This window comes from Humulus lupulus, chromosome 3, assembly GCF_963169125.1.
Source record: "Humulus lupulus chromosome 3, drHumLupu1.1, whole genome shotgun sequence".
NCBI lineage: Eukaryota > Viridiplantae > Streptophyta > Magnoliopsida > Rosales > Cannabaceae > Humulus > Humulus lupulus.
The window spans coordinates 101122009-101137558 of NC_084795.1; the positions used below are offsets into that span (position 1 = coordinate 101122009).

At 42.3% G+C, this 15550-nt stretch overlaps 1 long non-coding RNA gene across 1 annotated transcript; it reads right to left on the minus strand.

Annotated features, from left to right (window-relative positions):
* Positions 1 to 297: 297 nt before the first annotated feature.
* On the minus strand, positions 298 to 12536 carry LOC133821278 (uncharacterized). Its single transcript, XR_009887432.1, has 3 exons — positions 12441 to 12536; positions 12309 to 12339; positions 298 to 592 (listed from the first exon to the last, which is right to left on the minus strand). It is a non-coding gene; the product is annotated as an uncharacterized LOC133821278 (long non-coding RNA).
* Positions 12537 to 15550: the final 3014 nt, after the last annotated feature.

Consider the following 15550-nt stretch of genomic DNA (forward strand, 5'->3'; position numbering starts at 1 on the left):
AGAGTATTGGGTTATAAATATGAAGTTTCATCTTATACTTTATGCATAACACTTTCCAACTGTTATGAAAATTGTTATATTTGATCATTTTATAACGTTTTAAATTCATTCTATTATATAAATAATAACTTTTTGTCCCAATTATAATATATTATACAAAACAACCATAATTATTGTAAATTCTCCCAGTAATAACATTTTGTTATTTTGTAGTATGTATTTTTAATTGCTATAAAAAGTTTTTATTATTGTATTTTGATTAAAAAAATCACAATTGATCACAAGTGCAATATTAAATAGATCAAAAAATCTAAAATATTCAATATATATGATAAACCATGAGTATTTTTACATTTGAAGACAAACTACTTCAAACCATGATGACACTGTCCACTTCAAAAGTTCTTAGTTCTAACTTGAGTTTGAAAGCATACATAATAAAATTCTATAGTCTTCACATCTTTTGCTTCAAAAGTAAAAACCAGAAACATAACAAGATACACAAAAAGTAAACCATGAAGCTTGCTCCACCCTCCAATTCATCATCCATTCCATTGTGCACTTGTCTTTGTTGTGAGGTTAATTTGCTTAGCTACACAAGAGTTTAAATAATTAATGCTTGAACTTAGAGTTAATAGTAAACTAAAAGAGTACAAAAAGAAATAAAGCTAATAACCTCATTACGACTTTATAAGATGGCCATGCAATTACACAAACTACAGCACATAGGCATGAAAGATTGAAGATTTATGCTTGGTAAAATACTCATTAGAAAAGTTAGCTCAAACACTTTATGATTATGAAATGAAAATGCAAATGAAACACCAACCAAACATATAAATATATATATATATACAATACAACAACTAATTTATGAAGAAAATCCAATAGCATAGACACATGAACTAGTTAAAAGCATTTAACAATATGGTATTTAAAAGAAAAGGAAAGAGACTTGACAAGATGCTCATCCAAATAAGCATAGATTCTTTACACATGGCTAAGAAACATTTATAAGAAACTCAAGCAACCAAACATCTAAATCTCACTACAGCAACAAAGAATCTGCTTCACTAATGCAGTAAACATAAGACAAATTACATCCTAAATCAGAATACCAATATCAACATCATGGAAACACAATATCAAAAAAAATATATACAACAACTTTGAAAAAGTAATGTGAGTCTGCAAAGATTTACATAGACAACAAATATAATTTAGATTTTTGGCATGATCCAAACTAAATTTAAGACCAATTTTATATATTCCACTGAAAACCTATCAGCTAACATCCATTCCTTTTCCATATTGTGTCTATCTGTTTTAATAAAAGATACAAATTATGAAAATAAAATAAGCATACAAAACAAAACTAAGTATAAAAAATCTACTAAAAATCGGACAACATATTCCCTAATTTACTAGCCTAGCCATCTGTCACAATCAACACAACCAATTCAAACAAATCAAACAACAAACAGATTTTCATCCATTTATCACCGCAGCACACAAAATTCTCATAACCTACTTCACTAAGACATGCAAGTTTTCAACCTTCCGTTATCACCGCAGAACACAGAATTCCCATAACCTACTTCACTATGGATGAATATCTAAGATATTCAAACTCCACTAAAGTTATACAAATTCTATTCAAAATTATAAAAGATTGAAAATTAAAAAAATAAATCAAATACAACATACCTCTTTCAATTAGCTACCAATCCAATGCTTTACAAGAATCACTAAAGCATTTATAAATCATAAACACATTATAAAGACTATCACTCAAAAATATTCCTTCTACAAAATAACACAATGAATTCTCAAATATCTGTTTGATTTATTAGATTGATTAGTCAGGCCTATAAATGAACAAACATATATTGTATTAGTTAGAGAAACCAGTGTTAAGAAATGAAGAAAAATTATATATTGAATGAAAACGTTGCTTGCAAAACTGTACATAGTAGCTTTTATATATGCTACTATTAAGAAATAATTAACTTCTATTCTAAAGCTAAGACTATTCTTTTGCACAATATTAACTACTCAAAAAAGCAAAGTTAACAAAATTTGAAAACAAATCAATTAAAAGGACAAGTGATACACACATCAAAAGATTCAAAACCTTGGCCAATCATTAATAGTACTGCAACCATGCATCGGACCTGGTGCCACAAGAAAGCACTGCCTTTGATTTTAATTGCCCAAAGTTGGTTTCCTTGAAACTTAAAAAGGTTCAGCAATACTCAAACATTATTTTAAAAGAATAGATGGTAGATAAATTTTGTTCATTCTAGACGGTAAACCCCCCATGTACACACACACTCCTCCTCCTCTTTCGTTAAAAAAATTGGAAGCAAATTTACACGAGTATCGAACAGCAAAAGTGATCAAGTGACATCAGAAAAAGGTATGAGAATTCAAAAATAAAAACTAATAGATGTAAAAACTGTGAATTTCTGTTGTACCCTATTTAATATGACAGTAATCAGTTCAATTGATGACACTTAAATACCATTAAGACAAGTCCATTCATCAACTTGCACTTGCAGTCAGGGAACCATGCTTTTATCACAAGTCTGCTCCCTAGCTGGTGCTTGTGAAACCCAGAATATAGGTATGTTTCTAAAAGCTACAATCACAAACTTTAGAAGCTCCTACTACTATTTTCTACTCAGCTTTGACCACTGTTATTTATAGTTCTCGCACATAGTTCCTGCACCCTCAATTACATGTTGTTCACGGTAAGAACTCGTCAACGATTGATGGTTAGAAAACTTCAATCTCTATACTATAGAAAGCTTTGAATTAGATAGAAGGAACTCTAATCAGCAGAAGAAAACTCAGGCAACAATGAAAACCAGAAACATATATTTCTTAAGTCTCTTTCATACACTCAGTTTTTCCAACCCCTTAGCCTGAGGGGTTGGGGCCTATTTATAGGGGGGCTCTATTGGCCCTGGATATAAATAAGTCCCAAACGACAGGGACGTACATAGGTACTCTGATAGTGTAGTGGCTCAGGGCGTAGTGGTGTCTACCTTGATGGTGTCAGAGTTGTGGCCTAGGGCATAGTACTGTCGGTTCTGGCGTATGGTCGGGGGTGTCCAAGTGGTACCACTACTCTTCGTACAGGTCCGTACCGCCACTACTCCTCAGATGCAGATCACAGGGTTGTGCCTCTGTTTTTCACAACCGTACGCCCCGTGTCAGCGCACATGTTTCGTACTCGGTCGTCCTCATCAATCCCCATTCAATGCCCCATGTTCGTTTGTCATATCAATAAGGTTCCTCCAAGTGGTCCCCATGCCTATGTCAAGGAGGCTTCAACCTATGCGTGTCCTGAGAAGCCAAGGCGCCACGGGTCAAGGCCGGCTTATGCAGGTCACATGGACACGAGTCTCGCAGCATGGGGACCGTAGCAAGGCCACACCCTCGCATAGCAAGGGTACCTCACGTAGCGAGGCTGGTCCTTTTCCCTCGGGTGTAGGCATGGCTCGGGGTACGGGCGCCGCAACAAGGCAGCACCCTCGCATAGCGAGGGTCCCTCGCATAGCGAGGCTGCCTCTCCTCTCCCCGGGTGCAGGCGTTGCGAGGCTAGGGGCACGGACGCCAAACCAAAGCCTCACCCTCGCATAGCGAGGGTGCCTCGCGTAGCGAGGCTGGCCTTCTTCTCCCGAGTGCAGGCGAGGCTTGATGCCTGACGGAACGGGGCGCACGCGGACAACCAGCTGGGGACCCTCGCATAGCGAGGGTGACGTTTGGATTGGCAAGCGGCCGAAGGCCCTCTCCTAGTGAGGGTGACTCCCTTATCACCATCATGTGACGCCCTTTTAGGATGTCTCATAGTATAGAGCTTCACTCGTGAATAGAATTCACAAGGAAAAATTTCCACATTTACACTTCCCCCCGAGTTTATAAGTACACTTTCAAGTGTGTTTGTAGACTTTCTCCATTTCTCTTGCTTGATATGCACGGCCAACCTTGGGGGGGCTTAACCTTGGAAATTTTCCAACGTCGCTCGAAGAAGCACGAGGTGAGGCTTGGAGTTGTGTTTCTTTTTAGTGTTCAAAGAAACACAATAGCCACCTAACACTTGGGGGATCCATGAAATCTCCTAAGATTGCATAAGGACCAATCATCCTCCATCGCGGATCCCAAGGTTACCCATACTCTTGATCTCCACCATTCATAGGGAATAAGATCCAATGGCTAGGGAGCATTAACTTTCCCTATAAATACTCCAAGGCTTGAAACCACTTCTCTACACCAAGACTTGCCTAGCCTAGTGGCATGCTCTCCAACTTATTTTCAAGAGTTCAAGGGTTCTATCCTCCTCCAAAGCATTCTTGAGGTACCCTTTCCCTTTTTTTTCGTTATTCATTTTCTTTTTCTCCTTTTTTTTTTATAAATTTTTTTTTTGTTTCCTTTTCTTCTCTAGCTTCGTGGTGACGCTGGGCATTCCCTTGCTCCAACGGTCTTGCTCCTGCTCCTTCGCAAGTCTACCCTTGCGCCCCCTCAGCTCCGTATTCCCACAGGTATGTCCCCTTCATTTCTTCTCCTTTTTGTTCTGCAATGATTACACGAGGGTAGAATTGATGGTTGCACGACACTCATTCTTTAGGGTTTAACATTTTCCTCACATAACCTTTCCAGTACCCATACACAGGCCCTTTTCTTATACCCTCACACTCGTGTTGTAGATATAGAGTCGCCCTTATGCGTACATGCCCTCGAGTCTTAGCTTGTCCATGGCGTCTAGGCGATGTCCCAAAGGTCCGTCTAATGTTGAATTTATTGAGTTGTCCTCCTCCGACTCGGGGGTCGACGCACGTAAACCCTCTAACCGCGGGGGTGTGCGGGCGCTCTACCTCAAGAGACTATCTTACCTCAGACATAAGGCGTACTGTCTGGAGAGGGAGCTAGAATCCCATCCCGGGGACGCGAAATCTGGTCTCTCCCCTCGGCAAGCGGCATACATTGCCCAACTACAATCAATCTTCCAGGATTGCCTTTCCGAAATTGCTTGCCTAGAAGAAAACTTGCCCCCTGAGCCTTTTTCCTTTTGTCATGACGAGTCTCCCGATTATGGGGATTCTTCTTTTGAAGGCGGTAGTCGTGAATTGGTTGAACCAGAGTTCTTTTCCATGGTGCCGCCTGCGCTCCCTCTCCTATCCCATGTCTTGCGCCCTAGGGTCAAGCAAAGAGCTGGTAGACATAGGACATGTGGGGGATCTTCTAGGACCCTAAGAAAGTCTGTTGCTCATAAACTGCCTATTTTTGTCCAGGTACCCGAGATGTCGGAGAGAGCCTTGGACACTTCTGATGAAACCGGCAGGTCTACCGTTACCCTGAAGAAACTGGGCAACATGCTGAAAGCCCATAAGTTACCCTTGAACCTCAAGTTCGTTATACCAGAGCGCAAGGAACGCGCGTCCGCACTGCCAAAGAGGTTTGTAGCATTCAGCGATTCCATAATCCGATCTGGTGGAGCTCTGCCACTCCACTCTTTCTTCATCAAAGTGCTGGACTACTTTGAATTGGCGCCACTACAATTGTCCCCCAACTCCTGGGTGATGCTCAGCTGTCTATATGTGTTGTACCATCAGGTGTACTCTAGGGGGCCTTCGACAAGCGAGGTTCATTACTTCTTCACCCTGAGGGAGAACACATCGGCCCCCGGGTTCTACCAACTCCAGAAAGTCGCGGCCCTTAAAGGGAGTTCCCTCTTGGAGGGATCTATTTCCAATAGGGGGGCATGGAAGTCAGACTACTTCTATACTTATAGTGGGCAGACCCGATACTCTAGCTTCAACACCCCACGTAAGGCTATCCTCATCTTGATCCCATATATCAGAAATTTCTCTTATTATTCGAATTCTCTTTTTTTTTTTATAGTTCTTCTGACTGTGGTTATTTCCTTTCGTTTGATGGCAGGTCTCTTAGGGGTTGTTGGTTCCGACTTGAAACGGTCGGCTCATGACCGAGTAATACAAATCCTGGCCATGTCGAAGGCATGCAAGCACACCAGCACCCTTTTCACAGAGAGCAATCTCCACTTGTACGGGCTGCTGACCCCGGACCAGAAAGTTACCTAATGCTCCATTTCCCCTGAATCTGAGGATCCACGCCCGGCGTCACTTGACTGCGCGCCACCCGTCCCTGCTGGTTCATGCCTTACGTCACCCGACTCTATTGATCCACCCCCAGCGGCACCCGTACTCGAGAGTCCGTGGGTATATGGTCACGATGAAAGGAATTATGATGAAGCAGCCGATAGGGATTATGTCTACTCCCCGGGTGACCATATGGACGTTGAGGAGACCGTGGTGTCTGAGAACTACTCCTGCTTGTACTCTGTTGCTTGCAGGGCTAAGGGTGTAGCCGGTGACGGTCATATCGGCGATGCTACCTCTCGGATGTCGTCGTTAACGCCTGGCAGCGAGTTTGCCTTCGATGCCCCTGCCCCTTGCCCCTCCATGCCTAGGAGGAATTTTGTCATTCCTTCTTTCGATGGGGCTCCTTCACCCCCGAGGAGGCATCCTAGGTGGGCATCCACAGGCATCTCCTTACCCTAGGAAACGACTCCGCACTCTTCCGCTCCCCGCACCACTGCAGATGGGTCGGGGCCTTCTCGGTCCCCCTCCTTGCCAAAGCGAGCCTCGGCAGGTACTCACGCCTCTCCTGGCCCAGCTCATGTTTCTATTCCTGAAGATCATCCTCTGGCGAGCCAATATGGGGAAGCCATGAGCCATCACTTGGGAAACTTTCCCAAAGGTGAATGGGGGACGCTACATGATGTCCCTGAGGCTCAGCTAGAGAACGCCTACATGCGAGCCTCCCTGCAGGTAACTGTCGCGATACTTGATTTATTCATTTATGCTGGCCATATATATACTTTTATATTATTTCTGGTATATCGTCTAACCCTTGAGGCTTTGCTTTATATCCTCGCCCTCACTCAGGCTTCCATTTTGAACCATCGACTGCTCACCTCCCACTCTTCATCGACCCAACGGTTGCAACACGAGCTTGAGGAGGCACTGGGGAACCTATTGGTGGCTCAGACTGCAAAGGATGCCTTGTCAAGTCAACTGGCCGAGGCGGTATGCCAGAGGGATACCGCCTTGGCCCGGGCTGCATCAACATCTCATGCCAACATTCAGCTGGAGGCTACCATCCAAACTCTGAACGGGAGGATTGCTGTGCTCGAAGCTGAGCTTATGACCGTTGAGGATCGCATAATCGAGAAAACGTTGCATGCTCTGGAGGACTAACCCCGCCGTTGACTTATCTTCTTTTAGGGACTATACCGTCGAGAGGATTTCTGAGTGGCAGGGTCGAGGTGGAGATTTGTAGGTCCCCTTGTACTCAGTCTATGTATGCTTTGGCTGTGTAATCCCTCGCACCACTTCTTCTCTTTTTTTCTTATCAAACTTAAGGGGCTCTGGCAAGTCCCTCTTATTACTGTTGTTTGTGGGCTATTTGATTATACTTGTAAGGACACGTTAACCCGTTGGGCTGTTGGGGTCCTTTTATGTTCTTTGCGCGCGCTTATTACTTTTTTGCGAGAAGCGTCCTTCTCGTCCTTATACATAGTACTATTTTTTTTTCCAAGGGTCCCTTGTAAGACCCTTTTTGGGCTAGCCGGCTTAATGGCCGATCTAGACTTATCGGGTGATTCCCTCCTTACAGCCTCACCTCTTGGGGTGTCGGCCTTTCGTTGGAGGTTATTCTTTTTAAATTGCTCCCTTGATATTCATAAGGGTAGCTAATCCTTTTGAATATAAGAGATTTTTTTTTTTTTTTTACTTTTGTCGTCCTACCCCCTCAAGTACCTGGTGAGATTTATCTTGGCGGGGACTTTAGTTGATGCTTGCACAAAGAAGTAAATAACATACGAATTGGAAAACAGATTCATTCATAGTAGTCAGATTACAACGATATATAAATAGATAAAAGGCTTACATCTACTTGGGACGTTATCTAGGTAACCTCTTTGATTCTCGTCTACTAAAATAGCATAACCTGCAACAAACTAAACACAGCTACTACCTGCATCAGGCGTGGGAGCCTTACTGCTAGTCTTACCCGGTTGGGCCCTTCACGATTCCGGGGTCTAGTTCCTGTGGGTCTGTGCCCCCATGTACCACCATCGCCATCGGTTCTCGCAGTTTCGCAGAAGTGTGAAGGGTGGTGTTATAACACTCTCTAGCCTCTCTTTGTTCTCCCTTCATGCCTGCTATCCCACCAGGAGTTGGGAACTTGACGGTGAGGTGATATATTGAAGTGATTGCTTTCAATTCTCTTAGGGATGGCCTTCCCAATACCGCATTGAAAGCCGAAGCACAATCTACTACGACGAAGTTTGCCATGATCGTGGTCTGTCGGGGTTGTTCTCCCATGGTGAGTGCTAATTCGATCACCCCTAAAGGTTGTATCGAGTCCCCCGTGAACCCGTATAAGGAGGATTGACAAGGCTTCAAGTGCCTGATGCCCAAGCCCATCTTCTCCAAGGCGGGGCGATATAAGATATCTACGGAACTTCCATTGTCTACGAGGACCCGATATACCCGCAGGTTGGCCAACTGGATTGTCAACACCAAAGGATCATTATGGGGAAAGTGCACCCCTCGTGCATCCTCCTCTGTAAAAGTGATTGAGTCATTTTCTCCTTTAAAGCTTTTCGGGGGGCGCTGTTCCAGACTCATGACACAGGGTGGTGGACTTCGCCTGGCTTCTCTAGCGTACCTATCTCGTCCTTTCCGGGAGTCTCCCCCAAGCCCCGGACCTCCAAAAATAGTTCTCACTTCTCCCTAGATCTCCGGAGCTTCTCTTTGTGTCTTAGATATTACTGGTTCGTCCTCCGACTTCGGCCTTTCTCTCCTGACATATCGGCCTAGGTGCCCCCAGCGAATGAGCTCCTCAATTTATTCTTTCAAATGAATACACTCTGCTGTGGTGTGACCAATATCCTTGTGGTATTGACAGTATCTATTGGGATCCCTCTGGGACCGATCCTTCCTCATTGGTGGGGGCTTCTTGAAGGGAACCCGCCTCTCGTTGGTGAGGTAGATATGCTCCCTTGTATCCGTCAGGTCCGTATAGAAGGTATAAGCCATTTGCCTAGGGTCGCTTCCCCGCTTGGGCTTTCTATGTTGATCATCCATCGGCCCTTCGTACGCCCTCTTCTTCTTTGCACCATTCGACCCTTCATTAGTTGGGGGCTTTGCAGGGGACTCACACTTTCCTGCCTTTAAGTTCGCGTGGCCATCCTCTACACGAATATACTTCTGCGCTCTCTCGTAGAAGTCATCTAGGTTTGTGAGTTCCCTTTTGAGCATATTATCCCACAATTTGCTTCCCGGAAGCACCCCGGCAGTGATGGCCATTTTTAACTCTCTGCAGGTCAAGCTCCCCACTTTGGCTGCTTCCATGTTGAACCTGTGGATGTAGCTTTTTAGACTCTCATTTTTGCCCTGTTTTACATTGGCGAGGCTGGTGCCCGGCATAGTATAATCACGCACGGCATGATGTTGTTGGAGAAACTCATCTGAAAACTATTGCCAAGACCTGACGGATCCCGGTCGAAGTCTCTTAAACCATTTGTATGCAGGTCCTTTCAGCGTGACTGCGAAACAGTGGCATCTAGCCCCGCTACTTATCCCCCTTAACTTCATCAAGTCATTGAATGCGTCTAGGTGGTATTTGGGGTCGGTGCTTCCTTCATACGGGGTCATATGAGGCTCCTTGAAGTTGGATGGGAGTCGGATGGCTTGGATCTCTTTGGTGAAGGTTGATTCATAGTCGAACTCCTCCTCAAGGCTTTGCCCTCCGGACGCGGTGACAATCTTACTCCGCAGGCTCTTCATCTCTGTATCGAGGTCCTGCCTCCTCTTCTTCAGGGAGTCTCTCAACATGGACGGGTTGACACCTTCCTTTCCTTCGCCGTCCCGGGGGACAGTAGGAGGGGTAGTCCTTTTATCCGCCCTCTTCTTGTTGAGCTCCTCTCGTAGATCCGAGGGCGTCCTCTTTGAGGTGACCTCGATGTCGTTGCGAGAGCCACCATTGTTCCCTTGCCTTGGCCCCTGGGGTGGCCTCGACGGTCCGGGACGCTCATGCGGCTTCTCCCTGGGGGTGTTACTGGTGGAGTGTCTGGTCCTCCCGTCGTCTACTAGGACAGTGGTTTCCCGACCCTTCTCTTTCCTCTTGGGCAGGGTCATGTTCGACTTACCTTGCAACAGACCATTCAGTACCTCCTGCATGTTCTCCAGGGTAGTCTCCAGTCTTTGGTTTTTACGGTGCAGTTCACAAATCTCCTCTTCATAGAAACGAGATTTGTAACTCGAGCTCACGGAATGGACCCGGGGTTGCTTATCGTGTCTACACGTCGAGGGGCCCGGGTCTTGCCAGCCGGAGTTCGGTACCTGTGGTGGTTTGGGAGGAGGGAACTCGTTGGCATTCCCGGGTGGTGTAGTAGTTGTCCTTGGAGGATTTTCACCGGGCGGGATGGCCAGTGACGAGGCCTCCCTGTCATTCTCGTGAACCTCAGGGTCCCTTGGGGGCTCTACGTCTCGGGGTGGAGGTGGATCCTTCATGGAGGCCTTCAGCTGGACTCCAGTAAGGTGGACCTCTACCTCTCGAGGCTCCCTGAGTCGCTTCGAACGACTTGGCATTTCTCCTTGCCGGAAGTAATGGCAGAACAGTAGCTTGGTGCTTACTTTCCCATAGACGGCGCCAAACTGTTGACGGTAAGAACTCGTCAACGATTGATGGTTAGAATACTTCAATCTCTATACTATAGAAAGCTTTGAATTAGATAGAAGGAACTCTAATCAGCAGAAGAAAACTCAGGCAACAATGAAAACCAGAAACATATATTTCTTAAGTCTCTTTCATACACTCAGTTTTTCCAACCCCTTAGCCTGAGGGGTTGGGGCCTATTTATAGGGGGGCTCTATTGGCCCTGGATACAAATAAGTCCCAAACGACAGGGACGTACATAGGTACTCTGATAGTGTAGTGGCTCAGGGCGTAGTGGTGTCTACCCTGATGGTGTCAGAGTTGTGGCCTAGGACATAGTACTGTCGGTTCTGGCGTATGGTCGGGGGTGTCCAAGTGGTACCACTACTCTTCGTACAGGTCCGTACCGCCACTACTCCTCAGATGCAGATCACAGGGTTGTGCCTCTATTTTCACAACCGTACGCCCCGTGTCAGTGCACATGTTCCGTACTCGGTCGTCCTCATCAATCCCCATTCAATTCCCCATGTTCGTTTGTCATATCAATAAGGTTCCTCCAAGTGGTCCCCATGCCTATGTCAAGGAGGCTTCAACCTATGCGTGTCCTGAGAAGCCAAGGCGCCACAGGTCAAGGCCGGCTTATGCAGGTCACATGGACACGAGTCTCGCAGCATAGGGACCGTAGCAAGGCCACACCCTCGCATAGCGAGGGTACCTCGCGTAGCGAGGCTGGTCCTTTTCCCTCGGGTGTAGGCATGGCTCGGGGTACGGGCGCCGCAACAAGGCAGCACCCTCGCATAGCGAGGCTGCCTCTCCTCTCCCCGGGTGCTAGCGTCGCGAGGCTAGGGGCACGGACGCCAAACCAAAGCCTCACCCTCACATAGCGAGGGTGCCTCGCGTAGCGAGGCTGACCTTCTTCTCCCGAGTGCAGGCGAGGCTTGATGCCTGACGGAACGGGGCGTACACGGACAACCAGCTGGGGACCCTCGCATAGCGAGGGTGACGTTTGGATTGGCAAGCGGCCGAAGGCCCTCGCCTAGTGAGGGTGACTCTCTTATCACCATCATGTGACGACGCCCTTTTAGGATGTCTCGTAGTATAGAGCTTCACTCGTGAATAGAATTCACAAGGAAAAATTTCCACATTTACACATGTTTTACTTGTGGGAGCTTAACCACCAGTTTTGTTAAACCTGATTGCATCACTTTCAAAGAAGAAACTGTTCTATGTTAAACAACATCTAATTATCGTAAATACTAATGAAAATCAAAACAAGTAGAATAAATCAGAAAGTACAGATGGTTAAGATTATCTAATGATCATAAATTCAGATGAACATTAAAACAAGTAGAATAAATCAATAAGCACAACGATAATTATAACCTAGGCAAGAAATGTCAGGTTTAACTACTGAATTTCAACATGAATGAGAGAGAATTAATCTACCAGTGTTAACCTCACATCACAAGGAGCAATTTCAAATGACTTGTCACGACGCATGCAGGTGTGCACATTTAGTGCATCCATCTTACAGAAATTTCGGAAGTCATGTTCACCTATAAATTTCTCACCAGAGCTTTCCATTGCCTGGAGAAACATGAGCCAGCTAATTAAAGTTAATTCTAAACTAAAGCAACACACAAAACAGATCATTTATTGAGCTAATCGAAAAGAGCTAAAAGATATACCTTGAGATTTAGATTGTCTTCCCAAAAGAAATATTTGTACTCCCTACTCAGATAGCTAAACCTGTATTTTGGATAAGGCAACCATCAGAAGACAATCAATCCAACATTGACAGACACAGACACACACAAAAGTAAACAAATAATTCACTAAATAAGTCAAGTATGGAAAGATCTAATGAAAAGAGAGGTGATACCATGTAATGAAAGAACATTAAAACGAGATAGAGAAATAAAAATGAAGCGTTTTTTTCATTGAGTAATCGTAAAGACATGTAGAACAAAGAAAATATAGTAGAGAACTTGCAATTATCTTTTAGTGACTATGTCTGCAGGGTTTATTGATTATGTATTATTGAGTAATTTGATGAAAATTTCGAAAACATGTGATGTGATCATATACTATTCTCTAAAAATTCATCATGACAGCAGAAGAGCTACAAGTTATACTATCTTCAAAACCTCCTACTGCTAATGAAACCTTTCGTCCATTAAAAAAGTTTAGTACAATTTATCATCATTCACAAGTCCAAACACCAATGCAAGACAGAGCAACACTCAAGTTCATCTTTCAAAGAAGCAATATGAGAGCAAATATATTTGCTCCACAATTTTACTACTCAAAAACCTCTAAAATTTACAGTGGAAAAACCTTGCACTGAAATCAATTGGAACAGAACACCAGCCTAAAACTCCCATATCATTTGGAAGGGCTCCATTCAAAACCCTCACATAATCAATTTCTCCTTCTGCAAAACACATGAAAAGGGGTAAATAATGAAAGGAGCATGTAGATTAAAATCTAGAAACAATTAGGTTGAATTTAAAGTCAGAAAGTAAACAAGATCATATAAATAGAGCTCAGATACATAATTAGATGCCAATTGTCTTAGGCTCCTAGTCTTTGGGAGGTATCCCCTTTGTAGCTACCATTTTAGCCTTAGAGTTAAAAGACTTAAATAAAAAGAAATTTAGTAGTGCCATTTTTCAAAGGTTAAAAGCATGTGATCAAAATGTAGAGCATAAAAACAGAAAACAAAACTAGTTGTAGAGCATAAAAAATACCACTAACAGGAGCCTGAAACAGAGATCAAAATGTAGCTGCAAGCAACCTGTAAACAAAAGCAAACCCTACAAGCAAACAAAACTAACAGAAAACAGATGGAAATATTGAATACACCATAACAGAAGGAAATACTCATCATTTAAATGTCGCAATCTAAAAAATAGGGGACCGCCATTGATTAAACTAGAAAAGTCTGTCGCTCCTAAGTTTTTGCAAGCAACATGCCATTTCAAAAGTAGAAAAAAATAAAAAAATAAAAACAATTTCAAAATCATTGTATCTAAAATTGCAAGAAAATTGTTTTGCTATCAGTAGTTAAAATGACATGGTGAAAAACTTATAAGAAATCAAGCTATAGAATCATGCTCAGTGTAGTCATGATTGCAACAAAAAGGATTATGCCAACAGGCTGCACCTTAAAAAAAATATAGAGCATTGATCACTGGTTGGACTGAACTACAAAGAGCATAAGGTATAACTTGACTATCTTGTTTTGAACTATAGCAGCTAAATAGCAAAGCCTGAAAAGATGTGGTAGTCAAATTCATTAAGTTTTCAAGAAAGCATGACCGAAAAAAGCTTCTCCAAATTTAGAAATTACTACATATACTTAAGAAGCATCTCCAATTTCATTTGAACAAGAATTGCACTCACTCACTCACAGCCTAGTGTCAGAACCTTAAAATATGTGATATTTTAATGTAATACATGGGCATAATTGCTAACAAGAACTATACATCAAAGAGTAGCTAACTTATTTCAAACATACTTTTGAGTAACTTAATTCATACCAAGAACTATACATAGTTTTCTTATTCTACTTTTAAATTTTAAGTAACAGTATTTTTTAGTTGATTGCTGATTATATAGTGTTTCTAATGTGTTGTTATGCACATGGTGACTAATTTTTGCTTAAACCAGTAAGATAACTGTAGAAAAATCTTATTCAAGGGCTTTTGGTTATTCTAATGTTAAAAGAATTATTTTACAATGCTTAATTTGTACAAAACTAGAAGAGAGGCTCTTAAAATATTCATCAATAAAATACATTGATTTACCATTTTCACAAGTCTATAATATCCATATAAATATAAACGCATAAATTATACATAAATAAAACTATCAAATAGAAATATAAATAAAAAAAACTTAATAAAATATAAAAACCAAAAAACTAACTAGAGACACAACAACGATTGAATCAAAAACTTGAAATTGGTTTTATAAGTTTTCATCTCATTTAAAAACAAAAACAATGTAAAATATTAATATTAAAATACAAAAGAGAAAAAAACACAGATAACTCTATGGAGATTTAAAGAGTATCTCCATGCAATGCAATTCCTCATAATTGCCATTAATAGTGAAAAAAAAACAAAGTAATGTAGGATTCAATCACATTGTAATCAGACTGGTCAAAGAAATACCTTACAAAAGGATTTAACTATTCCATTAAACATGTATAGCAGCAACAAGAAAAGCCACAAGTAAATCAGTCAAATTCAAGGTCTCCAAAGACTCAACTACTTGATCATTTGGAAACAAAAGAAATACCTTATCACAATTCATAGTGGAAAGCATTAAAAAATTAATGGCATAGAAACTAAATCATGGGTCTCAACAAAGTTTACACACTTGGGTAATGGAACTAGGCCCCCTTTCTTTCTTTTTGATAAAACAAAAAATAATTCTCACTTGATTTATTCTATTATTATTTTGTTATATGTTTTGGTAAATGTCTAATATTGGGGTTTTCTTTCTTCTGGTGTTAGACTTGGTCTTGGTATCAAAATATTTAATTATGAATTAAATCCATAAATGCTACTCAGTTGAAAAGACTTGTTGCTACTCTTTGCATAAAGTCACTCACCAAATGACAGCCTAACATAACCAAGTACAAAAAAGCTAGTTTAATGACATACCATATATATGTATGCATATCAACCTAATATTCTATGAAATAGCGATTAAAATTTCCTCTCTACTACTGAGCAATAGCGAGGATAATTGAAAACCATTAATGAAGTTTTACCACAAATATAGTATA